The sequence below is a fragment of the Acomys minous genome, assembly GCF_964271855.1.
Source record: "Acomys minous genome assembly, chromosome: 5".
Taxonomy (NCBI): Eukaryota; Metazoa; Chordata; class Mammalia; order Rodentia; family Muridae; genus Acomys; species Acomys minous.
The window spans coordinates 32,085,773-32,108,280 of NC_140494.1; the positions used below are offsets into that span (position 1 = coordinate 32,085,773).

General features: G+C 46.0%; 1 long non-coding RNA gene across 2 annotated transcripts in view; it reads left to right on the forward strand.

Annotated features, from left to right (window-relative positions):
• The window catches only part of LOC311598765, an 85,643-nt gene that overhangs the window by 57,478 nt on the left and 5,657 nt on the right, over window positions 1–22,508 (forward strand). The window lies entirely within an intron of this gene.

Genomic DNA, 22,508 nt, shown 5'->3' on the forward strand with positions numbered 1-22,508 from the left:
CCCAGCAGATAGAGGAGCTTCCCTGAGAGTCTCCTCAGAGGAGAAGAGCCTCGCCACAGTGAAGTGTCCTGGTTTATCTTTCCTGTTGTCAGCTGTGGGGAGTCACTTCCCAGGATCTTCTGGGGGAACACTTTGTTGTCATTTCTTCCTGAACTGTTTGGCTGGAGGGACAGATCCCGGGCCTAGGCACTGGCTGCCCTTGTTTCTGGTCTGAGCTCCATGTCATCTGTCTTCACACTGTTAGGGAAGTTCACCTTGTCCACATCCAGCAAGAGGAGACCTTTGCGTGAGTCACAGTGGTTTTCGAATGACTTCTGGAACAAAAGACCACAAATATGGATTCAAATTTCAAAAGGAGATGGATTCCTTCTCTGCTCTAGATAGCTGTTCTTCTCTGGGCTGAACTGAGGTTCTGGTAGGGCCATACACACCCCGCCCCCTTCCCTGCCCCCCACCCCCACCCCTGGGGGCTCCAGAACAGAACCCATCCTTGCTTCCGGGAGCTGCTGTCATCTTAGTGTGTGGCTGTACGCCCACCTCGGCCTCTGGGCCACATTCTTCCCTTTCCTCTGTGTATCAAGTCACTCACATCTGCCCTCTTATAAGGACTCAGTGGCTGTGTTATTGCATTTAGGGATCATCTCCCTACTTCCAGATCCTTACCAGAAGTCTTTGCCATGTGAGGCACAGGCTGTAGGGATGAAGACACAATGTGTCTGGTGTCATTATTCAGCTCACCACTGTCACCAGTCACAGGAGCTCATTGTAATGCTCTAGGTACACAATACATGTGAAAACATTTTCTGGTTTTTTTCCAGAGATTTTTTTTTTAATTTTAATTTTAAATGTATGAGTCTTTTGACTGCATGTATGTATGCGCACCAAGTGCATGCCTGGTGCCAACAGAGGCCTAAAGAGGGTGTCAGATCCTCCAGAACTGGAGTTGTGGGTGGTTGTAGGCAGCCACGCCATCTGCAGGAGCAGCAAGTGCTCTTAACTATGGAGCCAACCTTCCAGCCCCGTGAAAATGCTGTGTTAATGACAGCTGGCTGTAAAGGCAATGTCTGAATCTCAGAGTTTACATAGCAGTGAAGCAGACAGTGACCCGAACAGCAGAGTTAATTAAGTTCTCATGCCAGTCAGTGCATTGAGACATGCACTCATTCAGTGAGGTTTTGGGTTTTTGTTGTTGTTGTTGTTGTTGTTTTTGTTGTTTTTGCCACCTGCAGTATGCCAGGGCTTTTGTAAACTGTTGCATTCCCCAGTAAGAAAGTAGCCATGGACCCTCACTTCCTGGAACTTATGTTCAAGTCCTGCTGATGGATCAGATTTTAAACAACAGATATGACAAGGATAAGAGTAGGAAGTCCCTCAGGTAGGATACTAGGTGACAATTGCTAGGGAGAGAGCAGGGGAGGGGGCTGGTCATTCTTTCAGTCAGCTCACTGATGATAATGTTTGGCCTGAGGGATACAGGTTGAGAGGGGCAGTAGTGACAACCGGGTGAAGTCCTGACGGAAAGAAAATCATCAAGGGTCAACTCGTGTGTGTGTGTGTGTGTGTGTGTGTGTGTGTGTGTGTGTGTATGAACAGACATGCCCACGCTGTGTGTGTATGTCATGTGTGTCTGTGTACACATGCATATCTGGGTACATGTATTCACATGACTGTGGAGGCCAGAGCTTGGTGTTGAGTGTTTTCCTCAATTATTCTTCCTCAATGTGGATGTCTCCTCCCTCACAAGGCTGGCCAGCCAGTGAGCTCCAGGGATCCACTTGTGTCCATCCGCCTCTCCAGTGCTGGGCTAACAGATTCCAGCCATCACGCACGGCTTTTACCGTGGATGCTGGGATCTGAACTCGGGTCCTCAGGCTTCTGCAGCAAGCTCTTTACTGACTGAGCTGTCTCCCCACTCCTAGTAGTTCAGAGTACGTTTCTATTGTCATCCTTGCTCTACTGCTGTGAGTGCAAAAGCCTGTGGTCAAATAAATATCAGTAAAACAGAGCCAGAGACATCAGGGAGCTGTATCCTGCACAGCAGCACACGCAGAGCTGTGGTCCTAGATGCTCTGCAGGGTGCAGGCCTGGGCAGTGGGGTTTGCCGGCTTTGAAAGCATTATTAGAAACACATAATTTTCCTGGGTTATTCTCAGTTCTAACATGCCAGTGGCAACTCATTTATTAAAACATGGGCCAGAGTAAGCGCATTGAGAGCTAGACTAAGCTTATAGGCAGGCCATCACTTTTCAGCTTTTACTTTATGAAATAAAGTATAATACTGGTCTGCCTGGCTGCTATAGTCTGAGCTGGCTTGGATATTGGACACTGGATCCCCTGCACCCCACTTTGGGAGCTGATTGGATTATGGCAACGATCCATTTGCAGACTAATAGGTGAATAGGTTATCAAGGGGGTGGACTTATTATAAAAGTAAGCTGTGCCTAGAATGCTAATTCTGTCTTCTTAAGTGACGACATCTGCCACATATGCATCAGGCAATAAGACCCCAAGAAACGGAGGAGATGCCCCCCCCACTTCTTGGCCTTCCCATTCTTCAGAACTGCAGTAAACAAATGCCTGTATATAGGATAAAGCCATAAACACACACACACACACACACACACCCCAGTGTCAAGTGTTTTGTTATAGAAAGGACCTAAGGCACAGTCTGAGCACAGACTAGAGGTGAGCACTGCCTACAGGCAAAGCCTTGAGGAGTGCACAGCCCCCTCTAGTGCGGGCTCACACTCTTCTCCCACGGAGCTCTAGGCAATGTCAGGTGTACCCTGACCATTCCTTGCAGCTGGTTCTCTTTGTCACAGAGCTCCCATCTACCAAGCCTGGACAGGTCCCACCATTTTATTTAATCAAATATTGCAAAGCTGAAGGAATTGGGTATTTCGAAAAACTCTTAGTTGGAGGTTTTTGTGTTTCATAGAATGAAGATATAAGTGAAAATGTCATGCAAATTGCAAAGCTCTCTGTAAATGCTGCTTGTGGTTTTCACTGTGGTTACAGGAACATGGATTGCTGTTATTGTCAGAATTAAATGGTTGGCTTAAGCCTGGAAAACCCACTGTGATCACTTTTTGGTGTTTCCTTGTATTGGTGCTACTTGTCACCATTAATCATGTGCCTCATGTAGCTGCTCCACACCAATGTGCAGAAGAGCAGCCATCCTTGACCCTTGACGTTGGATGTGGCTCTGGCTTGCTTTGACCGGTGAAACATAGTAAACCATACGCCATTGCGCAGAGCTGTCTGCCTATCCATGACGGACAAGTCTCCGGTCTTCTGCTCTGTCTTCAGCAGTTGTGGAAATGCGAGTTACTGCAGAACAGGTGCTTGCTATCTGAGCCCTCACAGAGATGCTGCCCCGCAGAGCGGCTCTCACTTCGAGGGGCCATTTCATGTCACTAAGATCTGGGAGCTATTTGTTTCCATAAATCAGTGTATCCTGTGTTGACTGGCAAAAACTACCCACGTGTGGGGACTTGTGAATGAGACCATTAGTTACCAGTGGGGCACCTCAGGTCATGGAAAGAATGCAGGTTTTGTGGGTACACTGGGGTTTTCCCTGGCCCTGTTGCTAGTTAGCCTCATGACCTTCAGGACTCAGTTCCCTTGTTTGTGAGGTGGGGAAGAATGACCAGGAGGAGCGGGTTCTCTTGGCTGGAATGTGTAGCTTATGTGGGATACAGCACCTGTGGTGTGTGCAGCGTGCAGCACCTGTGGTATGTGTAGCTCGCAGCTCCTGTAGTGTGTGCAGCACACAGCTCCTGTGGTGTGTGCAGCATCAGCACCTGTGGTGTGTGTAGCTCGCAGCTCCTGTAGTGTGTGCAGCACACAGCTCCTGTGGTGTGTGCAGTGTACAGCACCTGTAGTGTGTGCAGCATCAGCACCTGGGGTGTGTGCAGCATGCAGCACCGGTGGTGTGTGCAGTGTGCAGCACCTGTAATGTGTGCGGCATGGAGAAATCAATGCATGCAGGGAGGCAGGCAGGTGTGAAGTGCAGGGAGGCACTTGCTGACTACTGTGGCGATGCCCAGTCCTTCTACAGGCTTCTAGACCAGACCTTGAAGAAAACTGAGGCGTATACTCTCTGGCTCCAGAAGTTTAGATCTCCCATGGGAGAAGGGCTGGCATTTCTGTAGGGCTGGTAGTCCATGGGACTGTGCAGATGCCCAGCAGGGGGGCAGCCACAGGAGGCTAGGGAAGACCAGCCAGCCTTCACTGGGCATAAGGCTTTGTGGATATTCTCTAGGTGGGTAAGGAAGCCTTTCAATCAGAACAGAAACATAAAGGTACAAAGGTGCAAAGTGGCAGAGCGGATGTGGAGACGGGTAGAGAAACTTGGGGCATCGGAAAGCAAGGATCACCATGAGAGGACAAATATGAAGACTGAAAAATTAGGATGAGGTCAGCTGAGTAAAACAACTTTTGAACTTCGGAGCAGTCAAATTATAGGGATTTATAAAGAGTTACTTTAATATTACTTTCAGAATTGCTTTTACTTATTCAGCTATTTAACTTTTAAATTACATTTCTTTTGGTGTGTGCTCACACACACATACGCACACACACATGCATACCATGGTGTGTATGTGTAGATCACAGGACAACTCTTGGAGAGTAGTTACGCCCATCACAATGCCCTCTGGGGATCAAACTCCGAAGTCAGGCTTGGTGGCACATGCCTCTAACCACTACGCCATCTTGCTGGTACCCTCCAGTCTTTGCTGCTACGTCATGGCAACACTCAGGAGCCAAGGTTAACCACTGTGTGAGGCTTACGGTTTCAGTGGGCTGTGGATTAGGCAAGGGTGCTCTGAGGAGCTCATTAGTCACAGGTGTCTGCGTGGCGCTTGTAGGCTGGAGTGCATGCAAATCCTCAGGCTTCTGTGGAGGCTCCAGCCTTACAGATGCCAGCAGTTGAAGTCACCAGGTCACAACACAGCCTCTGAAGCCACACAGTCAAGCTCACTACATTCTGTTGGTTGCACATAAGTTTCAAGTCATTTATATTAACAGGGATGCGGCAAAGACGCCCATCCCCTCATGGGAGCAGCATCAGAGTCAAAACATAGAAAAGCATGTGAGGTGGACTCATTTACAGTCTCCTGGGTACCCTGGCAATCATCTTATGCAAGTTGCTTTGTGTTCTGGAAACCTCAGCACACGAGTGTGTTCATACATGCCTCAGCACACGAGCTGCACACACACACGCCTCAGCACTGACTCCTCAGCACACCAGCTACACAGAAAATGACATCGGAAGAAAAAAAGAAAGCCTTTTGTCAGTATTCAACTTCCCAGCCCTCCTGTGAATTCCTCTGGGCTCCACCTTGACCGAATTATGTCAGAACAGGAATCCCACCTGTCACCTGCTGTCAGTGCCTTCCCCTCTAGCAAGCTATTTTGTAAGTGATGAATAAATCATGGGGGACCTGAAGGTACAACCAAAGAATGTTTAAATTCGTAGGTGGTTTGCCCGTGTGTGTTAAAAGTCATAGACAATAAAAGCCAAGCACACTGACAGAGCTCAAGGCAGCACCCCAACTTCTTGGTACCCAGGCCTATGTTGTGTGTTGCATTATTTTACTTGATGCCTTAAGCATCTGGCCCCATCCCAAGACCAGAAATGAATGTGTTCTATGTTACCCTCGTCCTTTTCTGCCCAGAGAATGACTACAGCCCTGGAGAAGACAGGGCAGGACAAATAAGCTGCCCACCAGTTTAGTCACCATTGGCAGGGGAAATTATCTTACAGGCATCTAGATATTTTCATAAGAATGAAATCGTAAGCGTTTTTAAAGCCATTTTGAGGCCTGGAAGAACCCCAGGCAGGTTTGCTGTTTTCAGTTTAACTTTCGCTGAACATCTTTCTATTAACTTAGGAATCTAAGTGCAGTTCGAGGGCGGCTGCATCTGTGCAACGTGCTTCTTCTGATTATTTGCATGTAATCCAGCAAAGTAGCTCTGGGAGGAATTTTTTTTTCATCTCTTTAATTTCCATTAAGCCTCATGATTCCCCCCCCCCCCCCCCCCGTTTCCTTTCTCTGGCATCAGTTTACTGAATGACCTTTCTGTGGACAGTAAAATATTTGCATTTTGAAAGGCTCAGACCATCAAGACTCCTCAGGAGGACAAGATGGATTTCACCAGTGGAATGGGAGTCGGAAAGTGTGGGCGCTGGGTTGGGGCTTGGGATCCTCACTACCTCTTTTATGTCTCAAATCACTTTGGCTGGTAATTCTTAAAGCACGTAGGGTTATCGCACACATGGCAACTTGAAGACAAGAGCAAAGAAGAAGCCTCTGTTCTTAGGGGCCTGTGTGCCTTCATAGCTGCCTCATGGCTGCTTCTGAGAGCGGCTCCTTTAAGGGAAAGCAGCTCTAGGAAGACCGGTAGGAGGAATCTGAAAAGTGCTTTATGAGCCGAGAAAGTTGGCTTAGAAGGAAGGCAGGGGAGGATCTGTGAGCCCTGGGCTGTGAGAGAGCCTTAAAGTGCTGGGTGCAGGGCTCAGGTGTCTCCTCAATTCCTCTTGGCCCTTTACTCCTGGTTGCTTAAGTACAGTTGCCCTGTTTGTCTGTATTTGTGAGTAGGACAACATGTCAGGGACAGTCGGGCTCCCAGACTGCTGGTCTGGGCACTGCCCTCAGTGGGGAGCCAGTGGGAGGACAGCTGGTAACCGAGATACAGGGAACCAGGCAGGCTGAGGCTCTCCTCTGGTGTCCAGAGGCCTGTGGAGCTGTGGGGCTGGCACCTCTGCCTGCATTAGGAAAAGTTCCAACGATGTCAGCTGCCCCCACCAACTTGTCTGGTGTGTTCACAATCCTAGCTGCTTCCGGTGGGTGTCTGCATGGGGAGAACCCGACAGACTAAAAAAGGCAAGAACACGGGGACCCAGCGCGCACACTCTGCTCAAAACGATCAAATCCTGTGTGTTTAACACAGGCCCATTTTCCTCACTCACGGACACATCTGCCCTGAAAACACCCCCAGTGAGAAAGCCGAGGTCTTTCCTCGTGACTGGCTCTATTGACGTGCCCTTTCTAGCTTTAATTTACGATATGTTCTGCCCAGGGCTTAAGCTGTGTTTCCCTCAGCCTTCCGCAACGCAGATTACTTCAACTTTACGAAGATAGTAACCTGTTTGGCTTCCACGCTCATCGCCTGGAGTGGATGGGGGAAGGTCAGCCAGGCTGGGGGAATGCTGTTTCATGAAATCCAGTTCAAGGGCAGGATCTGGTTCTGTAAGGCAACAGCTCCCGTGGAGCTAGATGTCACCCGTGGCAACACTCCTAACCCTGCTTCAGGTCACAGGTCACAGGTCACGGGTCAGCTGCTGGGATCTGTTCACAGGTTGGGGTGGCCATCGCTGCTATCCAATTCTGAACAGTTCATCCCCTTGAGGGAAACCCTTTAAGCCTCTCTTCTTTCAGCCCCTGTCAGCTAGTGACTCAGCTCCTCAGTCAGCCCCATAGAATCATAATGTGCCGCCATTTCTGGCCACGTCTCTGTTTTATGAGTCAGCATGTTGCTCTTTTTGCTCAACTGTGTGGTACAAGGCATTTACTCATTTATTAGTTGCTGGTCAGGGATTTATACAACTGCTTGTATGAACATGTGTTTTAACACACCCTGAGGAGTGGCACTGCTTTGTAATTACTCATGTGGTAATTTTGAGATAACTGCTTGATTGATTGTTTTCCAAAATTGTTGCACAAATGTTGCAGTCCCCAAAGACAGTGAACAAGGATTCTAACTTCTGGCCACTCTGAAAGGGCCTTGTCTTTCTTATTTTTGCTGTGGTGCGTCTGTGGTTTGTTTTTCATCTCTCTGTGATTGGCTCGTCTGTGGTTTGGTTTGCATCTCTCTGTGATTGGCTGTATCGAGCATATTTTTATGGGCTTATAGGCCACCTGCCTGTCTTCTTTAGAGAAATACTTGTTGAACTCCTTTACTCATTTTAAAACCGGCTTACCAGGCGTGGGGGCACTTACCTTTAATCCCAGCACTCAGGAGGCAGAGGCAGGTGGATCTCTGATAAATTCAAGGCCACCCCTGTCTGCATAGTGAGTTCTAAGCCAACAAAAGTTACACAGCAAGACTGTCTAAACAAATGAGCAAACAACCATACAAACAACAACAAAAACCCTTGGCTATTTGTCTTTATATTGTTGAGTTGTTTATACTGTTTAGCTATACAAGTTCCTTATATTTTTCAGAACTAGGTCATTTATATATGATGTGCAAATATTTTCTCTTGTCTTGCGGGTTCTCGGTGGAACTCCGAAATACAAGTTTTCACCCCAGCGAAGTCTAATTTGTCTACTTTTGTCTGTCACTTGTGCTTTCAGTATCAAGTCTAAGAAACTGAGGTCTCGACTATTTGCCTTGCTATCTGCTAAGCGTTTTGTAGTCTTTGCTGTTGGTATGTTGTTGTTGTTTTTGTTTGTTTGCTTGCTTGTTTTTGAAACTGGGTTTTTCTGTGTAGCTCTGGTTGTCCTGGAATTTGCTTTGTAGACCAGGCTGGCTGCAAGCTCACAGAGATCTGTGTGGCTCTGCCTTCTGAGTGCTAGGACTAAATATTTGTTCCACCATGCCCAGCCGGTTTCGTAGTCATAAATCTTATTTTGGGTCTTTGATTTATTTCCAGTTAGCTTTGTGTGTGCAGTGAAACCGGCGGGCTGCTCTTCTGCCTGCTGGTATTGAGAAACTCTTAATTATGCACCGTCTTGGCCCATTCCATCCACCAGTACACCGGTCTTTATGTCACTACCGCACTGTCCATTTTAAAAAATGATTTATTCATTTTAAGTTTATGTGTATGAGTGTTTGCAGGTATGTCTGTGCACCATGTGGGTGCCGTGCCGAGGAGGCAAGGAGAGAGAACTAGGGTTACAGATGGTTGTGAGCTGCCCTGTGGGTGCTGGGAGCCAAACCCCAATCCTCTGTGAGAACAGTCGGTGTTCTTCACCACTGAGCCACCTCTTACTCTCAAGCACCGCCCAGTCTCGGTTACAGTGGTTGAGTAGAGAGTTCTGAAAGTTAGAACCAACTGCGATCCCTCTGATTTATGGTGTGTGTGTGTGTGTGTGTGTGTGTGTGTGTGTGTGTGTGTGTAAAACAATTTTAATTATTCTGAATCTGTTACACTCATATGCAGTGGGGAACATCTTGCCAATCTCCTCAAATAAGAAAACTGAATATTATATAAAGAAGAGCGGTTTGTTTTTAAAAGAATGCTAATACAGAAGGCTCATGGCTCAGCCCTTGCTTTTAGATTGTCTTTTTTAAATTCAGATTTTTTTTGTTATTATAATTTATTCAGATTACATCCCGATTGTTATCCCCTCACTTGTATCTTCCCCTTCCCGCCCTCCCTCCTTCTCTCATCCAAACCGCCCCCCCTAGACCTCTGGCAGAAGAGGACCTCCTCCCGCACCATATGACCACAACCTCTCAGGTCTTATCCGGATAGGAGAGCTTGCTTCCCTTTCCTCTGTGTGCTGCCAGGCCTCCCTACCAAGGAGAAATGATAAATTGGGGGCACCAGAGTTCATGTCAGAGGCAGTCCCCAGTGTCCACACAACCATGGAGAATGAGCTGTCCATTGGCTAGGTCTGAACAGGGGGGGTCTAGCATTGTCATTCTCCTAATTAACAAAATAGCACCATGAAGGGGTGGCATGGTGGTTCAGTGGTTAGAGCACTGGCTGCTCTGGCAGAGGACCAGGTTTTAGTTTCTACCATCTACATGGCAGCTCATAACCTTTGGAATTCCAGTTTTAGATGATCCGATGCCCTCTTCTGGCCTTCACGGGTACCAGGCACACATACTGTGCACACACATATGTGCAGGCAAACACTCATATACATAAAATAAAAATAACATAACACAAAATAAAAGACACCATGACTGTGGAGTGAGCATAAGTGAGTTTGGAAGCATAAGTTGTGGAGTGTGTTACAAGGAGTCTTCTCCCCAGCAATCGCTATGATAAACTTGAAGGAGCAATAGGTGAATTGTGGGTGATTGATATACTTCAGTTTGGGAACTTGGTTTTTTTTTTTTTTTTTAAGGTCTTGACGCAGTGGCTCATATGTTGCTGCCTAGTATACAGCATCAATTATAATTATTGCCTACTTCTGCCAAGAGGAACACGAGGAGAAACAGGGTGCTTACAGTATGAAGGAAAGCCGAAACCAAATCCTGAGCAGCTCATTAAAAAAAAGAGTTGGCTCTTCAGTTAAGTCAAGGTCAAGGTCAGAGCTGGGCATTGTGAAATACACCAGGGCTTGTGAAGAGACACAGAGGCCATGTGCTCAGTGTGTGAGCAGAGGTCTGTGGGGACAAAGCTGTCACAAGAAACTGTGCAGCCAAGCCCCTGAGTGGCTGACGAATGACATCCATGTCGTGCTGGCTGTTACGGAGTGCTTTAGACCATTTTGCTTTCAGGTTTTGGGCAAAACTGTAGGTACTGATAGGCATGGCTCCCAGGCCTGAGGGTAATAGGTTTTAAACGTGTAAAGGACTCCAGAGATCAAAAATAATCGCTGGGAAACCTGTGTAACAGTCAAACTCTTGAGTAAAAATGAACGTATCTTCTCAGGTGTTTGGGTCTGTGCTATAGTGTACCCACCACTTCCCTTCTCACTCCCATGAGAATTCTGACCTGGAGAGAGGCTAAGGGAGCTGCCCAGGGTCACGGGGCTAGTAAGCAACAGAGGCGGAATTTGAACCTTTTGTATCGTGTTTCCCAGGCTGTGTCTGAAGAGTCTGCAGCCTGAGTGGGAAGTGTGGCTCTAACCCCTGGGCCCTGAGTGCAGGCCGCCGTCCTTCAGGAGCGTCCTGCGGCTATGCTGCCACCAGGCAGGCCGGGCCTCAGCTGGCCTGAAGGCGTGGATATTTCTGAGGACATTATGGAGGAGTTGATGGAAAGCTGAGGCGTCTAATTCCACTTCATGTCCGCAGGAATCACAGCCTGCACTTCTGTAACTGGAGCATAGGCCTCGTGCAAAGATAAAAGACTCCACAGAGCTCCATGGGTCGCCCAGGCTTCCATAATCAGAGATTAGAGAGAGTCACGGGCTGTAATTCTCATACACATGAAACTCCACTGACCAGGTGAGGGCAAACAAACAAACCAAAACAAACAAAAAATGAAAATAAAACAAATGAGAAACAAACAAACAAAAAACCCAAAAAACAACAACAACAAAAACCAGAACAAACCACAAAACCCCACAGGTGAGTCACCTGGGCTTCTCCCCACCTCTAGAAACAGTGTGCTCTAATGGGATTGAACAAGCTCGGTAATGGAATGGCTGTGACCGTTATTGCGTCATATCTCTGCTAGTGCCAATCAAAATGCATGAACAGCATTCCCCAAGTTGTTCATTTGTTCCCAAGTATGACTACATCGTGACATATCTCTCTCCTCTCTGATTATTATTTTTTTTTTTTTTGGCTATTTGTATTTGACAGCCTTGAAGAAAACATCTTTCCTATCTTGGTGCGTCAAAATTTCTGAATGTAAATCAATCTCCATCACATATTGTCATTATCAATTTAAAACACCTACTTAGACCTAAAAACATTTTAACCCCTAAACAACCAAGTGTCATAGTAAAACTAAGCTACCTGGTCTTCAACTTCATCAGAGACTTGAGAAGGAATAAACTTGATTAGCTGTGTGGGCTGGGAGTGCAGGTTAGTAACTTTCCAAATGAGAAGATGACAGAGACAGTTTGCTATCTGAAGAGTCACCCAAAACTCTGTAATGTTGGAGCATCTTCTTTGGCATTCTGGCCCAATATATATGACATATTTGTGAGGCAGGAACTATTGAGGACTTGCTTACCCTGTCTTGGCAGAGTTTGGCAGTCGACTCTGCCTGCATCCAGGCTTGCCCCTTTTTAGGCAGAATTCTGTCTGTGGTAGAAATGAGGGGATATTTTTCCCAGTGGTTTGTTTGCCACATTTGAAGCCATCTCCATAAGGAGGTTCTTTAATGCTCATCATCCTCTTTGAAGTAAGCTGGGTGTTGCCAGGAGTGAACCTCACTCATTGTCAGTGAATCTTATCTCTTCTTCTTCTTCTTCCTTCTCCTGCTCTTTTCTTCTTCTCCTCCTTCTCTTTCTCCTTCCTCATCCTCTTTCTTCTTTCTTCATCCTCTTCTTTTTCTTCTTTCTTTTTCTCTCCTTTCTTTTCTTCTTTCTTTTCCTTTTTTCTTCTCCTCCTCCTCCTCTTCCTCTTTCTTCTTCCTCTTCTTCTTTTTCTCCTCCTCCAAGTCCTTGTGCTCCAAATTTGTATATTTTATTCTATTTGAATATCTGATGAGAATAAGTAAACAAACACAATGTTTGATAGGCGAGTCTATATGAAAAATAGATATATATAAGAATAAACAAACTTGATGTGTAAAGGGAGAGAATATATGAAAAATAAAATATATATTAATAAATACAGATTTGTTATGTGAAAGGACGATGTATATGAAAAAATTATATATGAAGAAATAAATGTAATGCACGAGAGGAGAGTATATATGAATATATATATATAAGAATAAATAAACAAATGGGACATGTGAGAGGAGAGTCTATATGAAAAATAACTATACATATATAAGAATGAATAAATAAGTGTAACATATGAGAGACGAGTATATATGAAAAAATATGTATATATAAGAATAAATAAACCAACATGATGAGTGAGAGGATAGTCTATATAAAAATTAATATATATACATATAAGAATAATTAAACAAATGATACATGTGAGAGGAGAGTCTATATGAAAGTTAAATATATATATATAAGAATGAATAAAGAAATGTAACGTGTGAGAGGAGAGTCTATGTGAAATATACATACAATTATATATAAGAATAAATAAACCTGACATGAGTGAGGAGAGTATATATGAAAAATAAATGTTTATATAAGAATAGATATTTTAAAAAATAAGAATAATTAAAAAGACATGACCTGTTAGGGGAAAGAATATATGAAAAATAAATGTATACATTTATGAATAAATAAACAGATGTGACATGAGAGAGAAGAGTGTATATGAAAAATAAATATATATATGAAAAAATAAATGAATGTAATGTGTGAAAGGATAGTCTATATGAAAATTGTATACAAATAAATAAGTAAGTAAGTAAATAAATAAATAAATGTAAGGAGAAGGGGAGGCTCCCCGTGGGAACCAACCTACCCTGGCACATCAAATCACAGCAGGACTAAGCGCGTCCTCTCCCACTGAGGCCAGACAAGACAGGCCAGCTAGGAGAAAGGGATCCGAAGGCAGGCCTCAGAGTCAGAGACAGCTCCCCACTCCAATTGTTAGGGGACCCTCATGTAGACCAAGCTGCACATCTGCTGTATCTGTTAGGGGGCCTAAGTCCAACCCATGCATGCTCTTTGGTTGGTGGGTGAGTCCCCATGGATTTGCCCACATTTCCTTGCAACAGCAGTCAGGAGTGTGCATACAGCCTTGCACACAGCAGGTGCTCAGTGAATACTCATTAGCTTGATTCAGTTTCACTGTCCAGGCAATCCTAATAAGCAGTTAAGAGTACTTGTTGCTCTTGCAGAGAACTCAAACTTGGTTCCCAGCACCCATGTTGTGGGCTAATAACCAGCTGTAGCCAGTTATAGGGAGTCCAATGCCCACTGGACTCCATGGACAACTTTGCTCACGCAAACACATACATAAACACATACACACACACACACACATACACACACACACATATACACACACATACATACACATACACACAATTCACACATATTCATACACCAAATACACACACACAGACACACTCACACACACATACACACAAATAGCCTTGACAATCTTATAAACCTAGAAAATGATAGGTGCATTACAAATAATCCACCTTATTGTTTTTTAAATAAAGTCATCTCCTGGGCCAATTGTATAACTTACTCAATTTTCTTCATATGGGAATGTAAAAGTTTAAGACCTGCGTCAATATAGCTATCCTAAATGTTGGCTCTTGTTTAGCTGTGAGGTGGCACTGGTGTGCCACAGCATGTGTGTGTAGGCTGAGACAACTTGTGCTGATCAGTCTTAAACAAAAGCACTTAAAATAGCTTGTATGTCAATGGCTAGTTAAGGCTCTCATATTTTACAACTCACCTGTCCAATTCCAAGAACAATTGGTGAGGGGAAACTGCAAAAAATATAGAATAACAAATCAGTTTAGCAACATATAACATTTTGAAGAGAGTATGTAGAACAAAAGCAGTTTCAGGGATTTGACAATGGGGACCTCAATTTTTTTCTTTTGTTCATTTCTTTTTCATTTAAAAAAAAATCTGATGGCTATTAAACTTGGTAGTTTTCCTTTGTTCCATGAAAGTAAAATAGGCATAACTGTGTACATAAGAAAAAGCAGAGTAATGCAATACTTAAAATTAATAAATATAACTTTAAAAATACCATATACAAGAAGACTTCTTGCAGTAGTTTGAATAATAATGGCCCCCATACGCCCATATGTCACCAGGGAGTGGCACTATTTAAAGAAATTAGAATTATTAGGATGTGTGGCCTTGATGGAGGAAATGTGTCGCTGGAGGTGGGCTTTGAAGTTTTGAAAGCCCACACCAAGTGCAGCCACTGTCTCTCTGTGCCTATGAAGCAGAACGTAGAACTCTCAGCTCCTTCTCCAGCACCATGTCCGCCTGAACACTGCCATGTTCCCTACCAAGATGATAGACTAAACCTCTGAAACTGTAAACCAGCCCAAAGTACATGCTTTCCTTTATAAGAGTTGCCATGGTCCACTATCTCAGAAAACTGGGAATGGGGCTTCCTCAAGACCCAGCTATTCCACTTCTTGGAATATACCCAGAAGATGCACCAGCACACAACAAGGACATATGCTCAACTATGTTCATAGTGGCCTTATTCATAATTGCCAGACATGGAAACAGCTTAAGTGTCCCTCAGTAGAAGAATGGATAAAGAAACTGTGGTACATTTACACTATGGAATACTATTCAGCTATTAAAAACAAGGAATTCCAAAAATTTCTGGACAAATGGATTGAACTACAAGTGATCATAATGAGTGAGTTAACACAGAAGCAGAAAGACTCAAATGGTATATACTCACTTATAACTAGACACTAGCCCAAGGGGCATGTCCCATGAAAGTCTTCACCTACCAGGAAAGTGGGACAGAGAGGAGGACATCCTATTTGGATTCTTGGGGAGAGAAGTATGGGAGAATGGGGAAACAGAAGGATCCAGAGGGTCCTAGAAACCTACAAGAAGAACATTATAACAGGCAGATCTGGGCCCAGGGGTCCTGCTCAAACTATGGCACCAGCCAAGGACAATACGTGCAATAAACATCGAACCCCTACCCAGATCTAGCCAATGGATAGAACATTCTTCACAGATGAGTGAAGAGTGGGGACTGACTTTCACATGAACTCTGGTGCCCCATATTTGACCATGTCCCCTGGATGGGGAGGCCTAGTGGCACTCAGAGGAAGGATAGCAGGCTACCAAGAAGAGACTTGATACCCTATGATCATATATGGAGGAGGAGGTCCCCCTCAGTCACAGTCATAGGGGAGGGGAGTAGAGTGAAAGTGGGAAGGAAGAAGGAAGGGAGGGAGGGAGGGAGGGAGGGAGGGAGGAATGGGAGGATATAAGAGATGGGATAACAATTGAGATGTAATATGAATAAATTAATAAATAATAATAATTCTTTAAAAAAAGAGTTGCCATGGTCATAGTGTCTTCTTAACAGCAATAGAACACTGACTAAGACACCTCTCATAGAAAACTATAAATTAAAATTAAAAGTTAAAGGATTCACTTTATTTGTGCAGGCAAGCGTCTTTATCCTGGCTAACTGTGAGGTTAGGCAGAAGGATCCCAGGTGCATGGCCAGCCTGAGCAAGTTAGTGAGACCCTTGCTCATCACCTTCTTGAGGTGGGCTGGGTGTTGCCTGTCTTGTAGTCAAAGAATCTTTAGGATATTAAAAGCTTCTTTGGAGCCAGGCATGGTGGCACATGCCTTTAATCCCAGCACTCAGGGAGGCAGAGGCAGGCAGATCGGATCGCTGTGAGTTCGAGGCCAGCCTGGTCTACAAAGTTAGTCCAGGACAGCCAAGGCAACACAGAGAAACTCAGTCTGGAAAACCAAAAAAATAAACAAACAAGCAAAAACAAACAAACAAACAAAATGCCTTTTTTCTAACCTCTAGCACATCCTCTGCTCAGACAGCTTTCTAAGGTCAAGTTGCTATGCGTCCTGGTAACTAAGTCACCCCAACCTCCTTTTCAACAGTGTGTGCCTCGAGAATCTTGAATGTTGGTATTTCAACAGAGTCCAGATGTGTGACGTCACACGTCAGAACTGAGGGGGCGGGGGCAGGGCATGTGTATTTAGCCTTCCTGAGGTAAAAACTTCAATTGTAGAAATCTCAACCCCTACTCAGTGAAGACATGAAACTTACTCCAGGCGTGATGGCGCACGCCTGTGATCCCAGCACTCAGGGAGGCAGAGGCAGGTAGATATCTGTGAGTTTGAAGCCAGCCTGGTCTACAAAGTCCAGGATAGCCAAGGCTACACAGAGAAACCCTGCCTGAAAAAAAAGCAAAAACAATCAAAACAAAAAACTGAAAAAAAAAAAAAAGAGAGAGAAAGAGATGAAACTCCAGACTTCTGTGTTTTGTTTTGTTTTGTTTCATGGCAGGGTTTCTTTGTGTAGCTCTGGCTGTCCTGAACACACTTTGTAGACCAAGCTGGCCTTGAACTTACAGCAATCTGCCTGCTTCTGCCTACCTGAATGTTAGGATTATAGGCATGCACCACCGTGCCTGGATTTTTTTTTTTTTTAATGCAGTTTGTGTTTGGGTTTTTTGGTTTTTTTAAAGAATTGTTTATTTATCTTATGTATATGAGTGGTTTATTTGCATGTACACCCTCATATCAGAAGAGAACATGAGATCACATGGTTGTGAGCCACCATGTGGTTGTTGGGAATTGAACTCGGGACCTCTGGAAGAGTAGACAGTGCTCTTAATTGCTGAGCCATCTCTCCAGCCCTCGTGGGGTTTTTGGTGTTTGTTTGTTTGTTTGTTTTAAGATTCATTTTTATCCATGTGTTTGTTGAGTGTAGGTCACGTGTGGCTGTCTGAACGTTGTCCTCTGACCTACACACTCACACACACACTTTCAATGTGCTAGCTTATTATTGGTACACTAGGATGTGAGACTTAAAGGTTTTTTTAACCTGGTCTGTTCACCTCACTTACCTATGTGCCTAAGTCCATGGCTGGCGCATCCTGGGCACACAGCATCCCTGAGTGGATGAAGGCTCTGGCTCCCCCTCCCCTAGAGTTCTGAGGTCTCCTATCACTGTGGTACTTGCCCACTCCCTTCCCGGCATGAGGTCTTGCGTTCTCCTCTGATGTTCTGGCACTGACCTCTCAGCCTTTTCTCTCTCAGGCCACGTTTTCTGTTCCTGAGCCTGACTGTTTACTGCCTACAGAACCTCCTTTGAAGATGTTTCTCACGGCCCACGCCACTTCCCCAGTGCTCACCATGGGCCCCATGCATACCAGGTGCTCAGTAATACCTGCTGGACTTACAACCTGTGGACAAGGCGTGGGTCTGAGTTTTCCCATGGAGTTTACAAAGAACCTTCCTTTGTGGCTCAGGCAAGGCCCTGGGAGGTCAGCGCCATGCTTAGTCAACTAGGTTTTGCACCTAAGGAAAATGCTAAATATGGGGTGGGGGTGAGGGGGAGGCAGAGCACTCATGAGGCTGGATTTAAACCCACAGTTCTCCTACGATTGCTAGCACACAATGGAATTAAATAGGATATTGTTATAGTCTCTAGAAATAGGTTCAAAGAAGCCGTTTCCAGTGCACTCCACTCTAATCCAAAGGCGGGGGGGGGGGGGGGGGTTGTGGGGGGGTGCGGGGGGGGGGGGCGGGGACGGACCTTGCCTTGTAAATTTGTTTGTTCTGGTCCTCCATAAATATGACGGTTATATAGGAATGGCTAATTGGCCGGGCGTGGTGGCACACCCCTTTAATCCCAGTACTTGGGAGACAGAGGTAGGAGGATCGCTGTGAGTTCAAGACCAGCCTGGTCTACATAGTGAGTCCAGGACAGCCAAAGCTACCCAGAGAAACCCTGTCTCCAAAAAAACCGAAAGAAAGAATGGCTAATTAACCCATATGGACAGATGTAATCCGTGGAACATGCATTTGTTGTGTTGTGTTGTGTTGATTTTTCTTGAATTGCTTCCTCAGCACTGTATAAAACAGGTGTGGTATTACACACTGGAGGTGAGTACAGGAAAACCACTAGGGATGCATGAAACCCTGTCTCAGAAACACCCCAAAGAGTAAAATGTAATAATTTGTTCAAAATACACTTGTTTATGATGGTGCACACCCTGTAATGCCAGCACTAGAGAGGTTCGGTCATGAAGATGTGAGTTCGAGGCCAGAGTGAGCTACCTGATGACTGTCTATAAATTAAGTAGCCCTTAAAGTCACTTTTTTTCAGTTTGTGGACTTATTTAAAGTTTGACTTCCCAAGTTCAGCTGGTGTGTGCAAGTAGACTTTGTTGGGTGGGGGACTTGGTGAAGGCAGAGCACACTTGTCATTCCAGGTCCCCGGCCACCCCGTGCCCCACACAACCAGCCTCAGCCTCACCCGTAGGTGGTCAACAGCGTCTTGCTGACCAGCACGATGAGGAAGGAGCATGTCCCCGTTAGAAGCTACAGCAGCCTGACCAGGCATGAGGGCAGGCGCACCGCGTATGGCTCTCCCATTTCTGCCCTCCGCCGCCTGGCCCTAACCCAGCAACCCAGAGAGCCGGGAAGAGGGTGCGGCAGGAACAGGAAGAGCCGGGGCCGAACCCAAATCGCGCCCGACCCGCCCGGCGCCCAACCGCACCCCTAGAACGCTCTCTCCACGGAGGCGCCCGCCGCGCCGCCGGGGACTGGCTGAAGAGCCCGCAGAGCCGGCGGTCCAGCAGACAGTTCTCGGGGTCACACCCCCAGCAAGGTTGAGGTTCGTTTCCGCTTTTTAAAATTTGTTTTAAAATGTATACGTTACACGTTACGGGACGAGCCGAGTCGCGAATCTGAGGTGCGTTTTTGACAAATAGATACAATGGAACAAGTGGGGAGCTCAACATCCCCACAAAGGGCAAGCACTCCCTCGTAGGTTCGGTGCTCCGAAGCGCCCCCTTAAACCAGGCGTCGCTCTGACCAGTTGATGACATGACGGTAGTTCCCAGTTTACAGCGATGACTAAAAATCAATCCAGACACACTGCAAAGCAACCGCTTGTGCGGAACGCTTCTGTGTCTTCCTCATAGATGCTGAGACTGGAGCGGCAGGCAGGGAGGGCCAAGCATTCGGCTTCCCTAGCTCTGGACACTTCTTGGTAAATTCAGGCCTCCTTCAGCCAGGGTTCACTTCTCCCTAGGGCAGCACAGACCAAGGTACCTGGTTCTCCTGAATAAAGGCTCAGAGCTGCACTCAGAACGGCTGTAGCATTATTTCCAGCGAAGTGTCCCATATTTTTAATTGTAAATAATAATCTTTTAAATCTGAAAATATAGCTTTTTAGACATGCTTAAGCTTTCCTGTTAATTAAAGCTGAAGCCCAGCTGTATGAAGGCCAAAACTGTCTGCCAACAGCCGGATGGGAAACTGAGCTGAATTTTTGGGAAGTGGCCTAGCACTGAAAATTTTGGCCAGGAGAGCCCAAATCAGTCCAGAGAAAGAAAACGAAAGCATGTACATAAGACTTTAGCATCTGAATTGCGCCTGCAGAGATGGGGCAGAGAGCTCTACTTGATTTTGAGGATGCAGGCCGTTCTAGCTCGCACACCAGGAGGCTCACAACTACCTGTAACAACGCAGCTCCATGAAGATCTGATGCCTCTGGCCGGTGCAGACATGGGTACTCAGTGTATACAGATACACACAAACATGCCCAGAATTAACTACAAAACAAATCTTTCCTAAAATAAATCTTAAAAGAAAAATCTAAATTTAGTCACTTTGCTGATTTCCTCCAAAAGACCTGTTGTTTCTGGGCTCTGCGCACATAAACTTTGCAAAGCGGCCTAGCGTGCATGGGGCCGGTGTTAGGATTCTGCTTCAGCCTGCCTGTGACGTCACTGTCTGCCTCCCGCTGGGCGTGGCCTTACCCACGATTATAAAAAGCCAAATCCTCCTCTCCCTCTCCCTCCCTCTCTCCTTTTCCCCCTCCTCTCTTCTCTCTCCACGCCTCCCTCCCTCTTACCTTTCTTCCTCTCTCCCTATCTCTCTGGGGTACCCCCCCCCATTTCCTTCTCTCCCCATGCTCATTGAATAAACTTCTCCATCTAGTATCTGTCACCTGGCATCTTACTTTTTAATTATTAAGCCAGGTACTACTCCTAGCCAAAGCCTGCACTTAGGCACTCTCAACCATCTTCACATTTGCTCTCACATTCCGAGGCATAGGTCTTTTCACCAGTACTATTCCACAGCCTCACTAGTGTTGTGAGTTCCGTCTGCACACACCAGTGTGAGGTCCAGCAAAAGGGCAGACTCACTGACTTGGTTCAAGACTGAGTGTAGGCCCGACGCAAGCTGGACTACAGGAAGATTCCTGGCAGTTGGATAAGAGCCAGCAGACACAAAGAACCCATACCTCAGGAGAACCAGCCGCTTCGTCTGGATAGGAGGGTCCGCTGGTCTACTTGTGCCTCATCTGGGTGTTTGGCACCAGATGTACTGGAGGGGCACAGTAAAGATGCCACCAACATGACTGCTCCATTGGATAGTTAAGGTTTGTATTGTATGTAAAAGTATTCCATGGGCAGGAAGAGGACTGAACATGGCCATGGCTAGGGAAGGGAAGGGGGTGGGGTGGGAAGGAGATGGAGACAGCAAGAGACTGGAGCATGGAGAGCCAGACCACGGCAAGAGAGTGGTAAGGCTAGCAGGTTATAAGGAGGGGCGTGTGGCTGCGGGGAGGGGCCAGAAACTAGGGTAGGAGCTTTGAAATGTGTTAACAAGTACTTGTAATAAGGACTGAAGGAGCCTGGGTGCTCAGATGGCCTGTGATATGCAGCCACAGGTACCTGTCAACAGAGCCATAAATCCCTCTGCCAGAGGTAAGGGAAATGACTCCTTTTGGCAGATAGGAACCAGTTTCCCAAGTTTCTGGAGAATGCTGGCTTTTATTTAACTGCCAAAATCCTCCCACAGTCCAGGTTGAGTTGGGCCTAGACCCAATTTTGGACAAGTCAGTGAGCCTGCCCCTTTGAGCGGGAATTGGGGTATCCTTTGGACCTGACACCCAGGGCAGGGTAACCTTGATCATTTCAAGTACTCAACTAAAGATCAATAGAAAATAACACAGGTGACAAAGGAAAGAAAGCCCCCTAGTGGGGCTTTTGGAAGGATGATTCCTAACTCAATACACCTTTGAGTAAAAGGAAGTCTCCACTCCTTATTACCCTAATTTAAGGCCTGAGATAGGACTGGCAATAGTTAATATTTAACTACACCAGAACCTCCAAGTTAGCAAAGCAGATAAAAGACACTGCTGCCAAGCCTGGCGACCCTAGTTTGATCCCCAGAACCCACGTGTTGAGAGAACCAACTCCAAAAGCTATCCCTGGCCTCCACACATGAGCAAGATGTTTTTTCCTAATTAATTCCACTAATATAGTTGAATGAAAAAAATAAAAAGGACATGAGTGCTCTCAGGTAATAAGTGAAAGTTTATTCTGGATAAAAGGGAAGACACAGGCAGAGTGAACATGCCCCTGAACCAGGCCATGTAAGGAGGGCGGGGGAGGTAAGAGGGCAAAAGCAGGAGACAAAGAGGCAAAAGGACCAAAATGGCTGGGTTATATAGGGAAAAGCAGCTGGAAAGGGAAGCCCAAGCTCTGGGCTGGAGAGTTCAGGGTAGGGAGCAGGGTACGGCAGCCAGGAGGACTGTGTAACAGGTAGGGACTGAAGGGTGCTGGAGGAACCTGGTGGCCAGAGTCTGCTTTGATATGCTACTAGGCATCTCAAGTCAGCCATGTCCCAGTCTGAGATCTAACATCAGCATATGCATATGTGCACATACATGTACACAGGTGCACTCACTTGTCCCAGCATGTGTGGAAGCCAGAGGTTGACAGGCAGGCCAGCTGATAAGAAGCCAGTGATCCTGGTAGCCACGTGTTTCTGTCCCTGGTACTGGGGTTAGAGGTCTACACCACCACACCCAGATTGTATGTGGGGGTTGGGAATCAAACTCCAGTCCTCATGCTTATGCAGTGAGTACTTGGCGCTCTGGCCCATCTCCCCAGCCCCAGCATAATTATAGCACTGTGATATTGAATGAGGTACGGAATTAACATCCACAATCCAGGCCAGCCAAGGACACAAAGTGAAACCCTGTCTCAAACCATATTTAAAAG